The sequence below is a fragment of the Dendrobates tinctorius genome, unplaced genomic scaffold (genome assembly GCF_039654945.1).
Source record: "Dendrobates tinctorius isolate UK_male_01 unplaced genomic scaffold, ASM3965494v1 ptg000019l, whole genome shotgun sequence".
NCBI classification, from domain to species: domain Eukaryota; kingdom Metazoa; phylum Chordata; class Amphibia; order Anura; family Dendrobatidae; genus Dendrobates; species Dendrobates tinctorius.
In genome coordinates, this window is record NW_027361687.1 from 35,930,167 (window position 1) to 35,951,858 (window position 21,692).

Below are 21,692 nucleotides of genomic sequence, written 5' to 3' on the forward strand. Positions count from 1 at the left end.
TTATGCCCTTCTTAACAGTAATTTTTGGTATTGCTGCGTCCGTAATGACCCAACCTACAAAACTGTCCCACTAGTTAACCCCTTTAGTGAATACCATAAAAAAAGGCAAAAAACAATGCTTTATCATCACATCACTGAACAAAAAGTGGAATAACACGCAATCAAAAAGAAGGATGTAAATAAACATGGTACTGCTTAAAACGTCCCGCAAAAAGCAAGGCCCCATACAGCTCCATCACCGGAAAAATAAAAATGTTATAGCTCTCAGAATAAAAAGTGATGTCAAAATAGTTGTTTTTTATATAAAATAGTTTTTATTGTATAACAGCGCCAAAACATAAAAAAAATATAAATGCGGTATTGCTGTAATCGTACTAACCCAAAGAATAAAACTGCCTTATCAATTTTACCACAGGCAGAACGGTATAAACACCCCCCCCCCAAAAGACATTCATGAATTGCTGGTTTTTGTCCATTCTGCCTCCTAAAAAAATCAGAACAAAAAGTGATTACAAAATTTCATGTGCCCAAAAAATGGTACAAATAAAAATGTCAGCTCGTCCTGCAAAAAACAAGACCTCACATGACTCTGTAGACCAAAATATGGAAAAATTATAGCTCTTAAAATGTGGTGACAGACCCTCTGCATTTGGTTCGGAGACCCCGCGGCATGACGCGGGGTCCCGATCGCTGCCATGGTTACCCGTCATGACGACATCTGGGTTACCAGAGCTAAGAAACTTCCTGTCAAGCGCAGTGCATGATCAGGAAGATTTTCAGGTCAGTGTGCCCTGATTGCAGCGCTGACAGTGATCAGCACAAGCAGGGGAGAATGATGAGAGCAGTGTTCAGCACCCTTCGCAGGGGAACAGTGCTTACTGTAATGCTTCTTCCCCGGCGCCGATGCATGTTACGTAGATGACATCCATGTGTGTTATGCATGCGCTGACAAGGGCCACATCTGCCGCTGTCAGTGCGTGAGCGGGCCCCACGTCCGTGACTGTGTGCGCCGCTGCTGCCCTCCTCAGTGCAGGCAAGCAGGAGAGCTCGCGCCGCACACTGGACCTTGTCAGAAGTTTGAAAAGGCCACCGCAGCACGCACAGGACTCATGCCTCTGTCTGACGCTGGAAAGTACCAGTGTCAGAGAACAGTGGAGAGAACCAGCAGCATGCAAGATTAAAGGTAATACCTGCCTGTGAGTGCTGTGCTTCCAGGGAGAGCTAGGGAAGCAGCTCAAGTCAGCACGGTGACATAGTCTTCTGCTCTGATCTGCATCGGGGGAGGTGACGGGACAGAGCTGCTGTGAGCACTAGAACCTGAGGAGCTGCATATGGACATCAGGCTCCTCTGCACCACAGAAGAGAGAGAGTGTGTGTGTGTGTGTGTGTGTAAGTAATACATGTGTGTGGTATCTGTAGTGTGTGTGTGTAATGTGTGTGCGGTATCTGTAGTATGTAAGTGTGTAATGCTTGTGTGTGCAGTATCTGTAATGTGTGTGCGGTATCTGTAGTGTGTGAGCGGTATCTGTAGTGTGTGTGCGGTATCTGTAGTGTGTGAGCGGTATCTGTAGTGTGTGTGCAGTATCTGTAGTGTGTGAGTGTGTAATGTGTGTGCGGTATCTGTAGTGTGTGTGTGTAATGTGTGTGCGGTATCTGTAGTGTGTGTGCGGTATCTGTAGTGTGTGAGTGTGTAATGTGTCTGCGGTATCTGTAGTGTGTGTGCAGTATCTGTAGTGTGTGAGTGTGTAATGTGTGTGCGGTATCTGTAGTGTGTGAGTGTGTAATGTGTGTGCGATATCTGTAGTGTGTGTGCAGTATCTGTAGTGTGTGAGTGTGTAATGTGTGTGCGATATCTGTAGTGTGTGTGCAGTATCTGTAGTGTGTGAGTGTGTAATGTGTGTGCGATATCTGTAGTGTGTGAGTGTGTAATGTGTGTGCGATATCTGTAGTGTGTGTGCAGTATCTGTAGTGTGTGAGTGTGTAATGTGTATGCGGTATCTGTAGTGTGTGTGCGGTATCTGTAGTGTGTGAGTGTGTAATGTGTATGCGGTATCTGTAGTGTGTGTGCGGTATCTGTAGTGTGTATGTAATGTGTGTGCGGTATCTGTAGTGTGTGAGTGTGTAATGTGTGTGCGGTATCTGTAGTGTGTGCGGTATCTGTAGTGTCTGTGCGGTATCTGTGGTGTGTGAGTGTGTAATGTGTGTGGTATCTGTAATGTGTGTGCGGTATCTGTAGTGCGTGAGTCTGTAATGTGTGTGTGGTATCTGTAGTGTGTGAGTATGTAATGTGTGTGCGGTATCTGTAGTGTGTGAGTGTGTAATGTGTGTGCGGTATCTGTAGTGTGTGCGGTATCTGTAGTGTCTGTGCGGTATCTGTGGTGTGTGAGTGTGTAATGTGTGTGGTATCTGTAATGTGTGTGCGGTATCTGTAGTGCGTGAGTCTGTAATGTGTGTGCGGTATCTGTAGTGTGTGTGCGGTATCTGTAGTGCATGAGTGTGTAATGTGTGTGCGGTATCTGTAGTGTGTGAGTGTGTAATGTGTGTGCGGTATCTGTAATGTGTGTGCGATATCTGTAGTGTGTGTGTGCGGTATCTGTAGTGTGTGAGTGTGTAATGTGTGCGCAGTATCTGTAGTGTGTGTGCGGTATCTGTAGTGTGTGAGTGGTATCTGTAGTGTGTGAGCGGTATCTGTAATGTGTGTGCGGTATCTGTAGTGTGTGTGCGGTATCTGTAGTGTGTGAGTGTGTAATGTGTGTGTGGTATCTGTAGTGTGTGTGCGGTATCTGTAGTGTGTGAGTATGTAATGTGTGTGCGGTATCTAGTGTCTGTGCGGTATCTGTAGTGTGTGAGTGTGTAATGTGTGTGGTATCTGTAATGTGTGTGCGGTATCTGTAATGTTTGTGCGGTATCTGTAGTGCGTGAGTCTGTTATGTGTGTGCGGTATCTGTAGTGTGTGTGCGGTATCTGTAGTGTGTGAGTGTGTAATGTGTGTGCGGTATTTGTAGTGTGTGTGCGGTATCTGTAGTGTGTGAGTGTAATGTGTGTGCGGTATTTGTAGTGTGTGTGCGGTATCTGTAGTGTGTGAGTGTGTAATATGTGCGCAGTATCTGTAGTGTGTGCGGTATCTGTAGTGTGAGTGTGTAATGTGTGTGCGGTATCTGTAATGTGCGTGCGGTATCTGTAGTGTGTGTGCAGTATGTGTAGTGTGTGAGTGTGTAATGTGTGTGCGGTATCTGTAGTGTGTGAGTGTGTAATGTGTGTGCGGTATCTGAAGTGTGTGTGCGGTATCTGTATTGTGTGAGTGTGTAATGTGTGTGCGGTATCTGTAGTGTGTGCGAGTGTGTAATGGGGCAGCACGGTGGCTCTGTGGTTAGCACTGCAGCCTTGTGTGTGCAGTGAGGACATTCATTGTATGTGGGCTGGTGAGTTTTTTTTGTGCCAGGGCTGCTTTTTGGTCCCAGTCCGGCCCTGTATATCTATATTCATTAAATATATTTTTTATTAATATAATGTACCTGTATATATGTATCTGTATGTTATTATAAACTCTGGTCCCCGGTTGTGCCCTATCCATGGCATTGGCCCCCTTTCTCTTTTATACACATTTTATTAATTTACATATATGATAATTATTAATAAATAAATTTTGGACATTTCCTCGGTGTTTCATTGTTTTTATCTTATTGTGCCGAGTGGTCTCTTTTATATTCCATGTGTGCTTATTAGTGCTGAATTGACATCTTGATACTGCACTTTTTCCTTGAGTATATTTTAATTCACATATGGGGGGGTATTGCCACGTTCAGTAGAAATTGTGGGACAAAATTTGTTGCCATTTTTACACACTTCTTTTGTGAAAATGTAAAATCTTTCACTAATCTTTCCCCAGTCCCGCACGCTCGGTGCCTTGGGGTGATCCTCGACTCTGCACTCTCTTTCAAACCACATATCCAAGCCCTCGCCTCCTCCTGCCGCCTTAAACTCAAAAATATTTCCCGGATCCGCTCATTCCTCAACCACGAAACCACAAAAACACTATTGCATGCTCTTATCATCTCCCGCCTCGACTACTGCAATCTCCTACTCTCTGACCTCCCCTCTAGCACTGTGGCTCCGCTCCAGTCCATCCTACACTCTGCTGCCCAACTAATCCACCTGTCTCCCCGCTATTCCCCAGCCTCCCCCCTATGCCAGGCCCTTCACTGGCTTCCTATTGCCAGAGGCTCCAATTCAAAACCCTAACCATGACATACAAAGCCATCCACAACCTGTCTCCTCCATACATCTGTGACATGGTCTCTAGGTACCTACCCGCATGCAACCTTCGATCATCTCAAGATCTCCTTCTCTACTCCCCCCTTATCTCTTCTTCCCACAACCGCATACAAGACTTCTCACATGCTTCCGCCATACTCTGGAACTCTCTGCCGCAACACATCAGACTCTCACCATCAACAGAAACCTTCAAGAAGAACCTGAAGACCCCCCTGTTCCGACAAGCCTACAGCCTGCAATGATCCTCGGTCTACTGAACCACCACATGACCTGCTCTACCCTCTCCTACTGTATCCTCACCCATCCCTGTAGACTGTGAGCCCTCGCGGGCAGGGTCCCCTCTCCTTATGTACTTGTGTGTCCCTTGTCTTACACATGTTTATTATACTTGTCTATATTTCCCCTTTTCACATGTAAAGCGCCATGGAATAAATGGCGCTATATAAATGCATAATAATAATAAAACAAAATTTTGGTGGTAAAAACGAAGTTATTTTGCCCTCACTGCCCAATGGTCTAAAATTCTGTGATACACCCATGGTGTCAATATGATCACTGCACCCCTAGATGAATTCATTGAGAGGTGTAGATCGTTAAATGGGGTCACTTATGGGGGATTCTGCTGTTTTGGCACCTCATAGACTCTCACAGTGGGTCATGGCACCTGCAAGCCATGACAGTAAACTAGAACTCCTTACCTTCCGAGCTCTGCCATGCGCTCAAACAGTGGTTTACCCCCACACATGGAGTATAAGCATACTCAGGACAAATTGCCCAACAACTTTTGGGGTCCAATTTCTCCTGTTACCCTTGGGAAAATGAAAAATCGGGGCAAAAAGATCATTTGGTGGAAAAAATATAATTTTTTATTTTTGCATTTTAAGTTATAAACTTCTGTGAAGCACTAGGGGGTTCAAAGTGCTCACCACACATCAAGATAAATTCATTGGGGGAGTCTAGTTTCCAGAATGGTGTCACTTGTCGGGGGTTTCCACTGTTTAGGCACATCAGGGGCTCTCCAAACGTGACATGGCGTCCGATCTCAATTCCAGCCAATTTTGCATTGAAAAGTCAAACGGCACTCCTTCCCTTTCGAGCTCTGCTATGCGCCCAAGCAGTGGTTATCCTGCATAACTGGGATATCAGCGTACTCAGGAGAAATTGCACAACAACTTTTGGGGTCCAATTTCTCTTGATACTCTTTGTAAAATAAAAATAAATTGGATCTGAAGTAAATTTGTTGTGAAAAAAAGTTAAATGTTCATTTTTTTTTTAAACATTCCAAAACATTCCTGTGAAGCACCTGAAGGGTTAATAAACTTCTTGAATGTAGTTTTGAGCACCTTCAGGGATGCAGTTTTTAGAATGCTGTCACTTTTGGGTATTTTCTATCATATAGACCCTTCAAAGTGACTTCAAATGTGATGTGATCCCTAAAAAAAAATGGTGTTGTAAAAATTAGAAATCGCTGTTTAAATTTTAACCCTTATAACTTCCAAACAAAAAAAAAATTGTGTTCCAAAATTGTGCTGATGTAAAGTAAATATGTGGGAAATGTTACTTATTAAGTATTTTTTGAGACATATCTCTCTTATTTAAGGGAATGAAAATTCAAAGTTGGAAAATTGCAAAATTTTCGCCAAATTTCCGTTTTTTGTTTTTTTTTTACAAATAAACGCAAGTAATATCAAAGAAATTTTACCACTATCATGAAGTAAAGTATGTCACGAGAAAACATTGTCAGAATCACCGGGATCCATGGAAGTGTTCCAGAGTTATTACCTCATAAAGGGACAGTGGTCAGAATTGTAAAAATTGGCCCGGTCATTAACACGCAAACCCTAAAGGGGTTAATATAGTTTATGTGCGCACACAGGCAAAAATGCGCCTATATGCAGTGTAAGGCCGGAATCACACTACCGTATGTGATGCAAAAAACTCTCATGAGTCTCTCACATCAACACCCGGTACTGCCGCCGACACTCAGGACTGGAGCTGTGGCTGGATGTATTTCTATGCAGCCGCACATTCCGGTCACGAGTGCCGGCGGCAGCGCCAGGTGTTGATTCGAGAGACTTGTGCGAGTTTCTCGCATCACACACAGTAGTGTGATCTCGGCATAAGACAGCGGTTACTGAGTGTGTTGGGGGACACTCGCTTGGCAACGAGATTAAAGCACATCAGCACGTTTTTCTCACACAGTCTATCCGGTTTATTTCCAGAGCATAAAAAAATTCAGGATTGAGAGTCCTCAGTAGTTGATACCTTTTAATGGCTAACTGAAAAGATGGTAATACATTGCAAGCTTTCGAGACTACTCAGGTCTCTTCATCAGGCTAGACTAATACAAAATCTGAAGTCACATATTTATGCACAATACAGCCTAGAAAAAATGCAATAGATAAGACAAGTGACGTGAAGCAGAACTATCAATATGGGAGAGGGAGAAACATAAATATAAACATTGGACCAGTTCATAGATAAGGAGTCTGGATGTTTTATGGTCCTCTGATTGGGGTCTAGTTCTGTGTTGCCCTGCAAGGTTTTAAAAGGAAATTCCTTAATTGATGTAAAAAGACATAAATCCATGCGACACATTCATTCCAGCACTGAGAGTGTCAAAGTTCGTCATAAATTTGTACTCCCAAACTCGTCTCTCTATCTGAGATGTGAAGTTACCTTTCAATACCAGTAATTTCATATCCACGCTGCTTTCCAGAGCATAAACCTCACCACGAACAGTTCATTATATACATCAATGGAACCTAATAACCACCGACAGTATGTTCCAATGGCAGATACTTCTCTGCCGTTATTATAACCCCCTTTCTGGAGTTACCTTCCTGGAGCTCCTGCTCCACACACTGACCTCCTGTCAGTCCTCTCTCCTGGGGAAGCTGTCTTACTGGGATCACCGTCCTTGTGACCAGGGCACTCCCGACAGTCCAGACCCTCAGAAGAATGGTAACTTCCCGACGCAGTGACATCACAGACTCTGCACATACACGGCCCCTCCATGTGCTCTTCAGGAAGTCCACTCCTAGGGCCTTCCAACACACAGGCCTTCCTGTCTCACAGGACCTTAGAACATAGACCATGTGACCCAAACCCTAGTCACATTATGTAGCTGTAACCACCCCTTAGGTGGGCGGTGTACGTGACGCATACTGGTCATTCATAATGATGCCGGTCACTGACTCACCATCATGCCTCCATGCATATCCTGAGGAGCATATACAGTGTCCCCTAGCTTTAAGAGGGGTCACTGCCTCACAGCAGCTTCACTAACATCACACGAGGGAGTGCTCACTGATGCACATTTATTAAAGAGAACCTGTCAGCAGGATTGTGCACAGTTACCTACAGACAGTGCCAGGTTGGCGCCGTAAAAATACCGATTACAATGATACCTTGGTTGATGAAATCCATCTTGTGGTCGTTGTGTTATCTTTATTTTCAGTTTTCAGTAAATGATATGCTTGGGCTCCATGGCCTGTGGGTGGGGCTGTGAGGGCGGTTGTGGGGGGGTCTTTATGTGGTGCTCTGCTTAGCTATTCATAATGATGGATTATGACATGTCGCTGATCCCTCAGTGACCTGCCCCCTATTTTACATACTGAATATAATATGGTTTTAAGAAATAGAAAAAAAATCACATTCATCATCAAATATGCATATTTTGTTTTATTTACATGTCACGACGACTCTGCTCAGTGAATTATTGCTATGCTGTGCTATGGAAACTGTCTTGCTGAGCTGTCTGTGCCTTGATTTACAGTTTAGTTGTTCAATACTGAGAGGGGCTTGCTAGGCTTTTGGTGCTTTGATGGACAGCTCTGCTGTCCAATCGGTGACTGGGGAGTGAGGGACTTTCTGCAGGTGTTCTGTGTTCTGGTAATCGCACACCTATGTAACTGAGCTGTCTGCCCCCGATCCCTGCCAGATGTACTGGTGAGCGCTAGCATGATTATGTTGCTCTGAGTTCTGATCTTCTGCTGCCTGACCCTTTGGACCATGTTCTGACTACCCCTTTGTCTTGTCCTTTGGCTTTTGCTCTTCTATCTCTTGTTATTGACCCTGGACTGTTACCTGACTTACGCCTTTGTCTTTTCCCTTGGTTATCTATGTACTCTCTGTATTGACCCCGGAATGTCTGACTCCTCTGCCTCATGGCCTGTCCGTGAGTAGTGACTAGCGTCACATTACACATAGTTTTGTTTAAAAATTTGTGGGTTTTTTTTTTAAACAAAATGGCTCCGGCTACAGCACCTGCGCTGTAGCATCTATCGCGTTCCGATAGATACTACTGCACAGGCGCCGTCGCGGCCATTTTGGCAGAGAAAAAAATTATTCTCAAGATGGTGGCATCTGCAAAGTAGCATCTATCAGAATGTGATAGATGCTACTGTGCAGCTGCGGTCGCCAGTGCCATTTTGTTTAAAAAAAAATAACCCCTTAACGAACGTCGATACACCTTTTAACAGTGGCAGTTAAGGGTACTTATTCCTCAGTGCCGTTTTTCAACAGCGCTGAGAAATAAGTGTATAGCGCCCCCCAGCATTGGAAATCTCCGGGGCCCAAAGAATCTGTTTTAAATCGGCTTTTACCGTCACCAGTCACTTGATCGTCGTTATTCACCCGAATAACAGCAATCACAAAAAAGTCTGATTTTCCATTAATTTCTCTCCCCTCTGATATAATCTAGCATACCAGAAGAGAGAGAAATGGGATCCCCCGAGCCCCCCCCGCTACCTCGGGCATCCCCAGACCCTCCCGCTCCATCCCCAAGCCCTCCGCGACATCTTCCTGGAAGAAAATGGAGGGCACATGCGCAGTGTGCCGGCCGAGACCTGCCAGCCAGCACCCAGCAATAATAGGAGATTTTTCCTATTGGTTCATTTATATCACTGTGATAGACCTTATCACAGTGATCAAAATAAAAAAAATAGTAAATCAAACCCCCCCCTTCGTCACCTCCTTAGATAAAAATACTAAAATAAAAAAAATGTATTTTTTCCATTCTTTGTGGAGCGCCCGCCAGGGTAGTGGAGATTACTCGGTACCGGGCCGCTTCTTAAAGGGGCAGTGTCATGGCGGCGGTGACCCAGTCCATGGCCCTGGGCGTCCAGTAAAAGGGGTGTATTTACAAGGGATTGAAAAATAAAGAGTTTTTGTAGTAAGAGTTCGTGACGCCACCTGTGTTATCCGATCAGAGGCGACCAGCGCTGCAGTGCAGATCCTCTGGGACTGATGGTGTGATGCAGCAGAGGTGGAATAGCTCTCCACAGGCAGAGCTTTGTCCCAGGGCAGAAGAAAGATGTGGAGGGAAAGATGGTGATGTAGTGTGGAGCAAAGGATGTAGCAGTGCTGAAAGGGTGATGCAGGAAGAATTCAAAGGATGCAACAGAGTGAGTTTCCTTTTCCTTTTATGGAGCTTTGTAGGTACAGTCCAGGGTTCAAGTTGCATTTGGTACAGGAGTTGTTTAGCCTGGAAGCAATTTGGGAATCTCTCTATACAGGTGGGTTGTGCGGTCTCCTTTTCTAGCGCTATTCTGAAGTACTTGCGGTTCTGAACTCTACTCATGTTCCTCTTTCTGTCCGTTACTTAGAACTCCACTCGCATGACAGGCAGCTGTAGCCTCCTTCTTGAACTGCCCTCAATGGCGTCTCTAGCTCACATGTTACTGCTGTGTCGTCGAGTTTCAGTTGGGAACAGAGCATTTGCAGCCTCTATTCCTCCGGTTTCTGCTGTGGGACCTTTAGTATCCACACAGCCTCGGACTCCGGCATCCGGTCTCTGCGCTTCAGCTTGGGGATGAGCTCTGCTATAGCTCCAGTCCCCAGCTCTTCTCCACATGTTCTGTCGCTTCCCTGTCCACACTCTAACTTCCCCCTCCTGACCAGAGAGAGCAGCTCCTCTGCAGTTGGGTTTAGAGCTCCCTCTGCTGGCCTGGAGTAGGAACTGTGTTGTGTGCTGGAACTACCTGATAGAGAGATCCTTTCACTGCCTCCAGGCATGACATCACTCTCCCTTAGAGGGAGGTAAGGTCACTGTCGCAACCGTACTCCTGGGGATGCCACATTTGCGGTTGGGGTTACGGTTGGGGCTAGGGTTAGGGTTGTGGTGTTGGGGTTAGGGCTGTGTTAGTTTTGGAATCAGAATTGTGGGGTTACCACTGTTTAGGCACATCAGTGGATCTCCAAACACGACACGGTGCCCGCCATCAATTCCAGGCAATTTTACGTTCAAAAAGTCAAATGGTGCTCACTCCATTCTGAAACCTGCCATGCGCCCAAACAGAGGCTGTCCCCCACATATGTGGTATTGTTGTTCTCAGGAGAAATTACACAACAAATTTTGTGGTCCATTTTCTCCTGATACCCTTGTGAAAATAAGTTTGGGTCTAAAGTAAATTTTTTTGTGAAACAAGTTAAATATTAATTTTTTCCTTCCAAATTGCTTTAGTGTTCATGAAGCACCTGAAGGGTTAATAAACTTCTTAAATGTGATTTTGCACACCTTGAGGGGTGCAGTTTTTAGAATATACTGTATATAGAGGGACAGGGAATAGGAGAGTCAGCTTACCGTATATCAATTCTTCAAATGAAGATGGAGCCCACGGCCCCGGCTCTGGGTGTGCAGAAGCAAACAATGTGAAAAAGGTTCTCCAGCGTGGTCAGGAAATAAAATTCACGTTTATTATAGAAACATTACAAGGACATGTAGTGGATACACTTGGAAGCCAAGGATGGCTAGTGACAGATGTGTTTCTACCATGAGGTCTTAATCATGGTCATCGTCATGGACCATGCTTAAGACTTCACAGTCGAAACACGTCGGTCGCTAGCCATCCTGGGCTTCCAATTGTATCTACTACATGTCCTTTTAAATGTTTCTATAATAAAGATTTATTTATTCAGTCGCCACGACAGCACCACGAGAGGGGATCCACCCTTCGGGAACAGGAAACCTACATACCCAAAAGGGCGGCCCTCTCCCTCACTTCAGTTTGGTTTCCTGTCGCTGACAGGCGAACCTCTTCAGACATACCTGCGACAGAAGAAGATTCCCAAGGCCGGCTGGTCGGTACAGGCCGCGGCTTGCCCGGTATCCTGGAAGCGCTCACGGCAGGGGAACTGTTAGTGAAGCGGAAGCAGGGTAAAGCACCCTTCAGGGGGAGGTAAGTACATGCGCAGGGCCTCCCTCCTTCGGGCCGGGGCCTGCTGGTGGCGTCCGGGGTGAGTGCTCCTCCGTCTCACGTGGTGAGGCTAGCTGTGTGGTCTCGGCGTATGCCCGTCGCCGTCGGGGCGCGATTGCTGTGGTGCATCAGGAAGGGGCGGTCGGCGGCGAGGTCCGATGATGCGGCCGGGCATGCGCTGTGGGGCCAACGGCGTTCCAGGATGCGGCACTGGGCCGGGTAGGCACCGGCGGGGGGATGTGCTGATGCCCACGGACGAGCATCGCAGTCCGGGGGGGTATGGGCATCCCCAATGCGCATTACTGTAGCGGGCAGGCCTCGGCTTAGCCTGCTGGCACCATTCGGGGCAGGTACCGACCGGGGAGGCCGGCTATTTAAAAGTGCCGCATGGGCGTCCAGGTGCTCCAAGACCATTGTGCATAATGGATTCACTGGAACAAGCAGCAGCATCGCCAGAGCACCCGCAACAGGAAAAGCCCCGCACTTCAGCTTCGCATCGGCGGTCTAGTGGCAGTAGCCGCCTTACAGAAGCTAGGGCCAGTCAAAAAGAGAAGGCTAAGTCCGGCAGGTCCTCAAGCCGCAGAGACACTTCATCGGCTAAGAAGGACCCCCGCAGACTTCGGTACCACTTACTACAGGCAGGGGGTAAGTGATCTTCGTGAAGGTTCACTTGGTGATGTATTGTCTCCCCTTATGTTCCCGCTCTCCTAATTTAGCAGGGACAAAAGAGTTCCGCTAAGACCAAACACAAGGAGTGTGCCGAATGTGGGGATCCTCTCCCTGAGGGCCACGGGAAGAAACTATGCAGAGCCTAATAGCGGAGTAGACCCCCGACCTGACCACCACTCTGAGGGAGTTGGTTAGACAGGAGGTTAAGGGTTCCGTTAAAGCCCTGTCACAGGAAAGACGGGTTAGCGAGGCAGAACCCGGGCTCCAGTTTTCAGATTCAGGGAGCGACTCAAGGGAACTGAGGTCAGATTAATCCCCTTCATCCTCGTCATCCTCAGAGGCAAGAGCAGGTCGCCCATGTTTTCCGCTTGACCAGGTAAACCGGCTAGTGAAAGCGGAGAACACCACTATGGATCGAGGAGCCCCAGTCAGAAAGTTCCATACAAGATCTTATGTTTAAAGGACTGGACAGGAAGTCTTGTAGATCCTCCCAGTTATCGACAAAATAAGTTCCCTGATTACGCGGGAGTGGAAAAGACCCGAAAGAAAGGGTTCCTTACTGCCAGCATTTAAAAGGAAATACCCGTTCGAGGAAACAGCATCAGTCACATGGGAAAAAGCCCCCAAACTAGATGCTGCGGTGGCCAAAGCCTGTAAAAGAACCTCTCTACCATTCGAGGACTTGGGTAGTTTAAAAGATCCGCTAGACAGAAGAGCTGAGTGTTCCTTAAGGGGTCTTGGGAAACTTCAGCAGGATCTCTTAGGCCAGCTATTGCAGCCATGTGTATAGCCTGGTCTCTGACGATGTGGCTAGATTGCCTAGAAGAACAGCTCAGGGACAAGGTCCTTAGGGAAGAGATCCTATCCTCCCTTCCTATGATTCAGGGGGCAGCAGCGTTTCTTTCAGACGCATCAGCGGACTCTGTAAGGCTAGCGGCCAGGTCAGCGGCCTTGTCTAATGCCGCCCGCAGAGCCATATGGCTGGAGTCGGCCAGGGGACATGCAGGCCAGGTCACCGCTGTGCAACATCCCCTGTGAAGGTGAACACCTATTTGGCTCAGTGCTAGACGAGCTGTTGGAGAAAGCGGGCAACAGCAAAAAACGGTTCCCTTACTTGGGAAGACCTTTTTACAGGTGGGACTATAACAGAAGGTGGTTCGACCGAAGGTCAAATAGAAAAAGAACGAGAGACGACACCAGCAGGAGGTAGAGGATATATGTTTTCCTCTCGTGACCGCAGAAAGCCGCAATGACTGACGGACCAGGTCGGAGGCAGGCTTTTGCACTTCTATCCGGCCTGGACAAATATTTAAAATAGCCACTATATCCGGAGCGTCATTAAGACAGGGCTAAAATTTGAGTTCCGGGAAATGCCTATTAACCGATTTATTTTGACTCCCGTTCGTTCTTCTTCTACAGAACAAACGGCGTTAGAGTCTGAGATCCGGGAACTTCAGCAAAAGGGAGTCCTGGTGAAAGTCCCAGAGGTACAAAAAGGTAAGGGAGTTTATTCCCCCCTCTTCTTGGTCAAAAAGCCTGATGGCTCCTTCCGTACCATCATAAATCTTAAAGGCCTCAATAAATGTATTTTCATTCGCACCTTCAAAATGGAGTCAGTTAAATCTGCCATAAAGTTGCTGTTTAACGATTTTTCATGGTAGTCTTAGATCTTAAGGACGCTTATTATCACTTTCCAATACACGTAGATCACCAGCGGTTTCTAAGAGTAGCGGTTTCATTGGGGGGAATAGTAAGCCACTTCCAATTCAGAGCACTTCCCTTCGGGGTTGCTGTAGCACCACGAGTTTTCACTAAAATAATGGCGGAAGTTATGGCTTATTTACAAGAACAGGATATTCTCGTGATCCCTTATTTAGATGACCTGCTAATTGTAGGACACTCAGAATCACATTGCACAGCACAACTACAGAAGGTAGTATCCAGCCTTCAAGAGTTGGGATGGATTATTAATTTCAAAACATCGCAGTTGCAACCCCTTGAAGCGCAGCAGTTCCTTGGTCTTCTAATAGATTCCAGGTTACAGGAATGTCGGTTACCAGAATCTAAAGTGGACAGTATTCAGCGACAAACACTCAGGGCAATACAGAACCCTTCGGTCAAGCTAAGGGGGGCAATGTCACTATTGGGCTCACTCACTTCATGTATACCAGCGGTTCTCTGGGCCCAATAACACACCAGGTCCCTGCAGTGGGATGTGTTACACAACACTTGTTGTCTAGAAGGTCAACTAGAGAAAAAATTTACACTGTCCCATGAGTCAGTACATTCTCTACGGTGGTGGACTCACATACCAAACCTGCATAGAGGGGTTCCTTGGGAAAATCATATCTCCCGAGTCATAACCACAGATGCTAGCCCCAGGGGTTGGGGGGCGCATATGGGGGAGATGTGGGTCCAGGGGGTATGGTCGCCACAGGAGCAGGACTACTCATTCAATATAAAGGAGTTACTAGCGGTAGAGCAGGCCTTAAGTGGTTTCCTTATGTCCCTACAGGGCCGTCACGTCAGACTTCTCTCAGACAATCAAGTAACCATAGCCTACGTTAACCATCAAAGGGGAATGCGCTCCAGGGCATTAATGGAGGTGGCAAATCGTATCTTTCAGATGGCCGAGGTTCATCTTCTATCCCTTACAGCCCTCCATATAAAAGGGAAACACAATATTACGGCCGATTTTCTAAGCCGCAACATGCTCAAACAAGGAGACTGGGTACTAAACAGGGCCGTCTTCGAACAGATCATGCGCATGTGGGGTCTCCAGAAATAGACCTGTTTGCCAACAGAAAGAACAAGAAGCTACATCAGTTTTGTTCTTTGGACCCCAGAGAAGACCCACACGCAGTGGACGCTCTCCTGATCCCGTGGAACTTCGACCTCTCTTACGCCTTCCCCCCACTGAATCTAATACCGATAGTGCTGAGGAAGATTCGAGAAGACAAGGCCCGCATACTCCTGATAGCTCCATTCTGGCCCAGGAGACCGTGGTTTCCCTGGCTGAGGAAGATGTCTGTGACCCAGCCATGGATTCTCCTGGAGCTCCCAGATCTCCTCTCCCAGGGTCCAGTATTCTATCCGCATGTGTCCAATCTACATCTAGCGGCATGGAATTTGAAGGGGCACTACTGAGTGGGAAGGGCTTCTCCCGGGGGTTAGTCAACACTCTATTAAAAAGCAGAAAACATTCCACGACAAACATCTATGTCAGAATTTGGAAAAAATTCTTGTCAGCCTCGGGGGCGGAGGTTGGTCAGAGACTCCATATTAACCAGGTTTTGGAGTTCTACAGAAGGGATTAGAGATGGGTCTTACCACAAACACACTCAGAGTCCAGGTTTCAGCCCTAGGGGCATTATACAACTGTAACCTAGCGAGCAACTACTGGGTATCCAGATTCATAAAGGCAGCAGCGAGGTCCAGACCCGTCATTAAAAGGAAGTTAGTTCCCTGGGATCTGAACTTGGTGCTATCAGCTTTAGCAGAAGCCCCGTTTGAGCCTAATGATTCTGCCCCTATTAGGATCCTATCCTTCAAAACTGCCATACTGGTCGCACTGGCATCTGCCAGGAGGGTTAGTGATCTACAGGCTCTCTCTAGACTTCCCCCGTATACTCCGTTTAGAGAAGACAGAGTCGTACTAAAACCAGACCGCTTGTATCTGCCCAAGGTTGCCTCAAAGTTTCATTACAAGAGATAGTCCTTCCTTCCTTCTGCCCGAACCCTGTTAGCCAGTCAGAGAAAAAACTTCACTCACTAGACGTAAGAAGAAGCCTCCAAGTACGTATATTAGGGCCACTGACTCTTGGAAGAGGGACAAATCCCTATTCGTTTCCTTTCAGGGAGTTAGGAAATGTCTTAGGGTGTCCAAAAACACTTTAGCCAGGTGGATTAGGGAGGCAATTTCTCTGGCTTATACAGCAGGTGGCGCAGAAGCTCCGGAAGGCGTAATAGCACACTCCACTCGAGCTGTGGCGATGTCATGGGCAGAATGCTCGGAGGTATCCATCGAGGACATTTGTAAGGCAGCTATGTGGTCCTCTCCATTTACATTCTTCAAACACTATAGGTTGGATTCGGGTGACTCCTCCGATCTCACGTTTGGGAGAAAGGTGCTTGAGGCAGCTGTCCCTCCCTAGGCTCTTTAAATCTCTGTAATTCTCTTGTGGTGCTGTCGTGGCGACTGAATAAATGCTTAGCTGCTTACCGGTAGCGGTATTTTTCAGGAGCACATGATAGCACCTTTCCATTCCCTCCCTTTTTTCTTTCGTTTTCTCACTTATGGACCAGCACCTTTTTTGCTCGGGAGTTACACCTTAGGCACGGGTGTGAAGAGTATTTAATTGGATGTATATATATTTATAAAATTGCTACTAACCAGGGAGGTCCTCTCATGTTATCCAACTGAAGCAAGGGAGAGGGCAGCCTTTTTTGTGTCTGTAGGTTTCCTGTCCCCGAAGGGCGGATCCCCTCTATCGTGGTGCTGTCGTGTGCTCCTGAAAAACACCGCTACCAGTAAGTAGCTAAGCATTTCCTGACCATGCTGGAGAACCTTTTTTCATGCAGTTTTTAGAATGGTATCACTTTTGGGCATTTTCTGTCATTTTTACCCCCAAAACTCACTTCAAATTTTGTTGGAAAAATTAGAAATCACTGGACAACTTTTTAACCCTTATAACCTCCTAACAAAAAAATTATGTTTCAAAAATTGTGCTGATGAAAAGTAGACATGTGGGAAATGTTATTTATTAACTATTTTGTGTGACATAACTCTCTGATTTAAGGGCACAAAAATTAAAAGCTTGATAATTGCCAAATTATCAAAACTTTTACCAAATTTTTTTTTTTTTCAAATATAAATGCAAGTTATATTGAAGTGCAATATGTCACAAAAAACTGACTCAGAATCAGCGGGATCCGTTGAAGCGTTTCAGAGTTATTACCACAAAAAGTGACAGTGGTCAGAATTGCAAACATTGGCCTGGTCATTAAGGTGAAAATTGGTTCGGTCACTAAGGGGTTAAACAAAGCTATATGTGTAAATAAAATGAAAATATGCATATTATCACCCGTATCATGCTACAAACCTGGCGGTGCTTGCCTCATGAATTAGATTTTTTTTTTTCAAATCATATTTTATTCAGTATGTAAAATAGGGGGCAGGTCAGTGAAGGCTCAGTGACCTATCATAAGCCCACACTGATGCATATGTAATCAGAGCTCCACATAAAGACCCACCCACAGAACACCAACACTCCCACCCCGGAGAACGAGAATCTCATTAACTAAAAACTACAAATACAGATTAAACAACAAACACAACACGGATTTCATCACCAGGTATAATTGTAATCAGTATAACTGCGTCAACCTGACACTGTCTGTAGGTTACTGAGCACAATCCTACTGACAGGTTCCCTTTAAGTGTTTTTTTTTTTTTCAAAATTACCCAGTCGTAGTGAAATGTGAGGCCACCTATTTAAAAACTTAAACCTTGGCCAAAATGTAAGAGTGCAATGATCCAAAGCACACCATCAACTCTGCATTACCAAGGCTGAGAAATAAAAAGATCACAGGATTGCAATGTCAAGGTCCACACCTCGACCAAATAGGCCTACTGTACTGGGACCATAAGCGACCTGTGCACAAACCAATGGTCACAAACCTCATGCAATGTTTGGTAGTAGAGTAATACAAAATCTAGGACTATGTGAGACACTGATAAAGTCACACAGAAATATTACTACAAGTTATTGCTGCTAAAGGTGGTTGCATGAGCGACTGCTTCAGGGGGTGTACTTATTTTTTCACTCTTCCACAGGATATAGATGTAGAATGAGCAACGGCCCATGTAGTATCAGCGCTGTGTCTGCTGACCTCCTACTGCAGTATCAGGACTGTGTCTACAGATCTCCTCCCATAGTATCAGCAGTATTTCTGCAGACTGCCTCCTGTAGTATCAGCACTGTGCCTGCAGACCTACTCCTGCAGTATCAGCACTGTCTACAGCCCTCGTCCTGTAGTATCATCACTGAATCTGCAGATTTGCTCTTGCAGTATCAGCAATGTCTGCCAACCTCATCCTGTAGTGTCAGCTCTGTGTATGCAGACCTCCTCCTTTAGTATCAGCACTGTCTGCAGACCTCCTCCCATAGTATCACCACTGTGTCTGCAGACCTCCTCCTGTATTATCAGCACTGTCTGCAGACCTGCTCTTGTAGTATCAGCACTGTGTCTTCAGACCTCCTCTAGTATCAGCTGTCACGATCCAGGTTGGATCTGACAGATTAAATGCACAAAGTAACCTTTTTTTCCCTTTGGCATTGCACTCTGGTTACCTTAGTTTGTGCACGTGATTATGTAACAGGTGTGATTGCTCTATACGAGAGTATCAGGTGTGTTAATCACTGTTGGTGATAGTTCCTCTTTTGCAAGCAAGCCAGGGTAAAGAAGGGAGCTGAAGGAGAGTCACGGGCAGCCCAGTCAGAGTGCTGGAGTAGCAGCTATGGTGTCTGCAAGGAGGGCTGGCATGGATTGGTGGAGTGTCAGCTATGGTGTCTGCAGGGAGGGCTTGCATTGCTTGGTGGAGTGGCAGCTATGGTGTAGAGATGCACTCAGAATGCTGGACTTGGTTGCGGAAAGCTGGATTCAAAATGTTGGACTGTTTGGCAGAAAAGCTGGACTCATTTGCTGGACTCTGTTTCGGGACAGCTGCACACAGGTGTGGACTCTGTTTGCTCCAAGGCATGCATGCACTATGGTGCTGAGAAGATCCGTTTCTGGACAGTGCACCCAGATGTCGGACACGGTGGAGGAAAAGATGCACGCAGGTGGTGGGCTCTGTTGCTGGGAGAGTAAGCAACAGAGCAAAGCTAAGTGGTGTTCCCGTTTCATCACTTTTCCTTGTGTGTGTTTAGTGCAGTGGTGGGATTAGTTTCCGCACCGACCAATTCTCTAGTAAGGGTTTAGGTACAGGGCGAGTCAGGGTTTTTAGGTTCCTGATCGGCGCCCGGTGCGGAACCGGCCTAGGGAACGTTAGGAGTTTAGAGACACTGACTCAGGGCAGTGCAGGAGGTCTCCACTTCCCCGTTCCCTATCGCAGGGCCACCATTGTTATTGTTACCAAGGTTTTCCCTATTCCCTTGTCTTATTGTATTAGTTACCGGCCTGCGGGCCGCGTCACATAGGACAATTTTGTAATGGTTTTCTCAGCGGAAAATCGCGGCAAAAATGCTTACAATCCACAACATGTCAACAAAGCCTTAGGTTATGTTCCCACGGTCAGTAAACGCTACGGGTTGAACGCTGCATACAGCCGCAGTGTTCACCCCGCAGTGGCCAGATGTTACAGCATAGTGGATGGGATTTCATGAAATGCCATCTCCTCTATGTGTGCAGGGACGCCTCCGGCATCCCTGCGTAAACGGACATGCGGCATGTCTTTCCAGACTGCAGCATGTCTATTTATCTTGTGGAGACCCTCGGCCTCCGCAATATAAATATCACCGTCCAATGTATAGGATATGGTGATTCCGCATGGTTCAATGAACACATGCGGAATCACCAGCGTTCAAAAGCCGGCAGCGCTTTGGATGGAGCGGACATGTGCTGCATCCAAAGCGCTGCCGATTTCTGCCCGTGGGAACATGCCCTTATTCACATTACATCAGGAGAAGAAATCTTCAACATCTGTCACATAGTTATTGTTATGGATGAGAAATGCTTCCCCTGTGTTGACTGTTCGGTCCGTGCTCTGCAGAAACTGATTGGGTCTAAGTTCACACTAGGCGTTTTTGCTGCATTTTGTTTTATGATAATTTTCTGTTGTGTTTTACAGTATCAGCAAAGCCTATGAGATTTCAGAAATCTGGCGCGCACACTTTTTTTTTGTCATCGGTATTTTGTGCTTTGCATGGTTTTTTGGACATAGAGCATGTCACTTCTTTCAGCGTTTTTCCACCCATTGACTTGAATGGGTTGCAAAAAATGCTAAAAAAAAGTGCCAAAAACGCAGGTATCATGTTTTGCTGCGTTTTTTGTGCCAAAACCTGATTTTTTTGCAACACTAAAATTTATCAGCATGGACGAGAGACAAATCTAGTATGCCAAAACCACAGCTAAAAAACTGTTTTGAAAGTCAATACGTTTTGCAAAAATTGTACTCTGGTCCCCATCTTTTTTCGGGGTGGGGGAGGCACATCTCACCCAAGTGATTAAGGTTTCAGGGGGAATTTTCAATTTGATGAATTTTTGTGATTTTTTCGAGTTCTAAAAAGTATCAGAAACTGTTATGAGGGTCTGGAGAGCATGGTGAGGGGTTTGGGCTCGATGACGGCGCCTTGTCCTTTACCCCTGACGCCATACACATATGGTTGGATAGATAAGTAACGTCTTCTATGAAAGTCCCACAGTTTGTAGAATTTATCAGCTGCAGCAAATATTGTAAAGGACGGCAGGGTGGGGCGTCTCTAGTCTACAGCGACCTTTACTTCCTTTCTAGCTTCTTGCCTGCTGCCTCTTATGTCTCCCACCCTAAATATGAAGGCTCTGTTTATATGGAGGTGTCCTTTAATGGGAAGGAGCAGGATGTTTATCTCCGGCACAATCTTTGCCAGATCCTCGTTTTTCCTGCTGTCTGGGCACAGTCGGGAGGCCGCTGTTCACATTGGACCGTGGATTTACAAACATTAATCTAAGTAAACAAGTAAAGTAGAAGAATAAGTATCATCTCACCGCCCAACAGTCTTCAGGACTTTGCTGCTGCTCCTCTCCCGGCTCCAAGCTCTCTGATATCCAAAATAATAGGATTTTTTACAAACTCAATCTCAGCATAAGACGCAAAATGTTTCCTAAGAATCCCATTAATATTCTCGTCCCTCCAGGCCCCTATGTGCATATAGGATCGGCCGCATGTTTCCAGCCTCTGTTTTAGCAGAAAGTAACTGAGCGTGTGCACATGTACTGGGGAGGGTGAGAGAGAAGGGAGGAAAGAGAGGAGGAGTGCCCACCACCCTTATTACAGTGCATGTGTATATGCAAAGGAGACTGTTCACACAGTGGAGACCAAAAGTTTTGCTTTTTTTTTTAGAGTGTGATTACTTCTGTCTGGTTGTTGTGATGCCATTTACCTGCTGATGAACTGAAAGTGCATTAAGTTGTCATCATGCAAGACCTTAATTTTAACCAAAATGATTTAGAATATAGGCAGGGTCTGACTGGCCAACTGAAGGTGTTCTGTCCTCACTAATTGAAGCAGACTTCATGTAGCTTAAACAGGCAGCTAAACCGCTATACCGGGGTCCAATAAGGAGACTGTAGGTTGAATCTGTATTTTATTGAACGTGGTGGTATATTGATGCAGTAAAACTACAAACAAAAACATTTATGTACGCTGAGTCAATACAGGGTACATCAGGGATACATATCATACATAATACATTAAGAATCAACATCAGCACTACTAGCTAAGGCTGGTTTCACATTAGCATTTTTTAGTGCAGCGCATCGGGTGCACCCTATCGCATGCGCCCCTAT

The 21,692-nt window shown here is 46.1% G+C and overlaps 1 protein-coding gene across 1 annotated transcript in view; it reads right to left on the reverse strand.

The window, feature by feature from the left end:
• The window catches only part of LOC141082898 (NACHT, LRR and PYD domains-containing protein 3-like), a 218,982-nt gene extending 197,723 nt beyond the window's left edge, over nt 1-21,259 (reverse strand). Inside the window, exon 1 of the mRNA XM_073566931.1 lies at nt 20,892-21,259. The gene's annotated coding sequence lies outside the window, so the exon portion shown is untranslated. The remainder of the gene's footprint in view (nt 1-20,891) is intronic.
• Between the last annotated feature and the right edge of the window lie 433 nt (nt 21,260-21,692).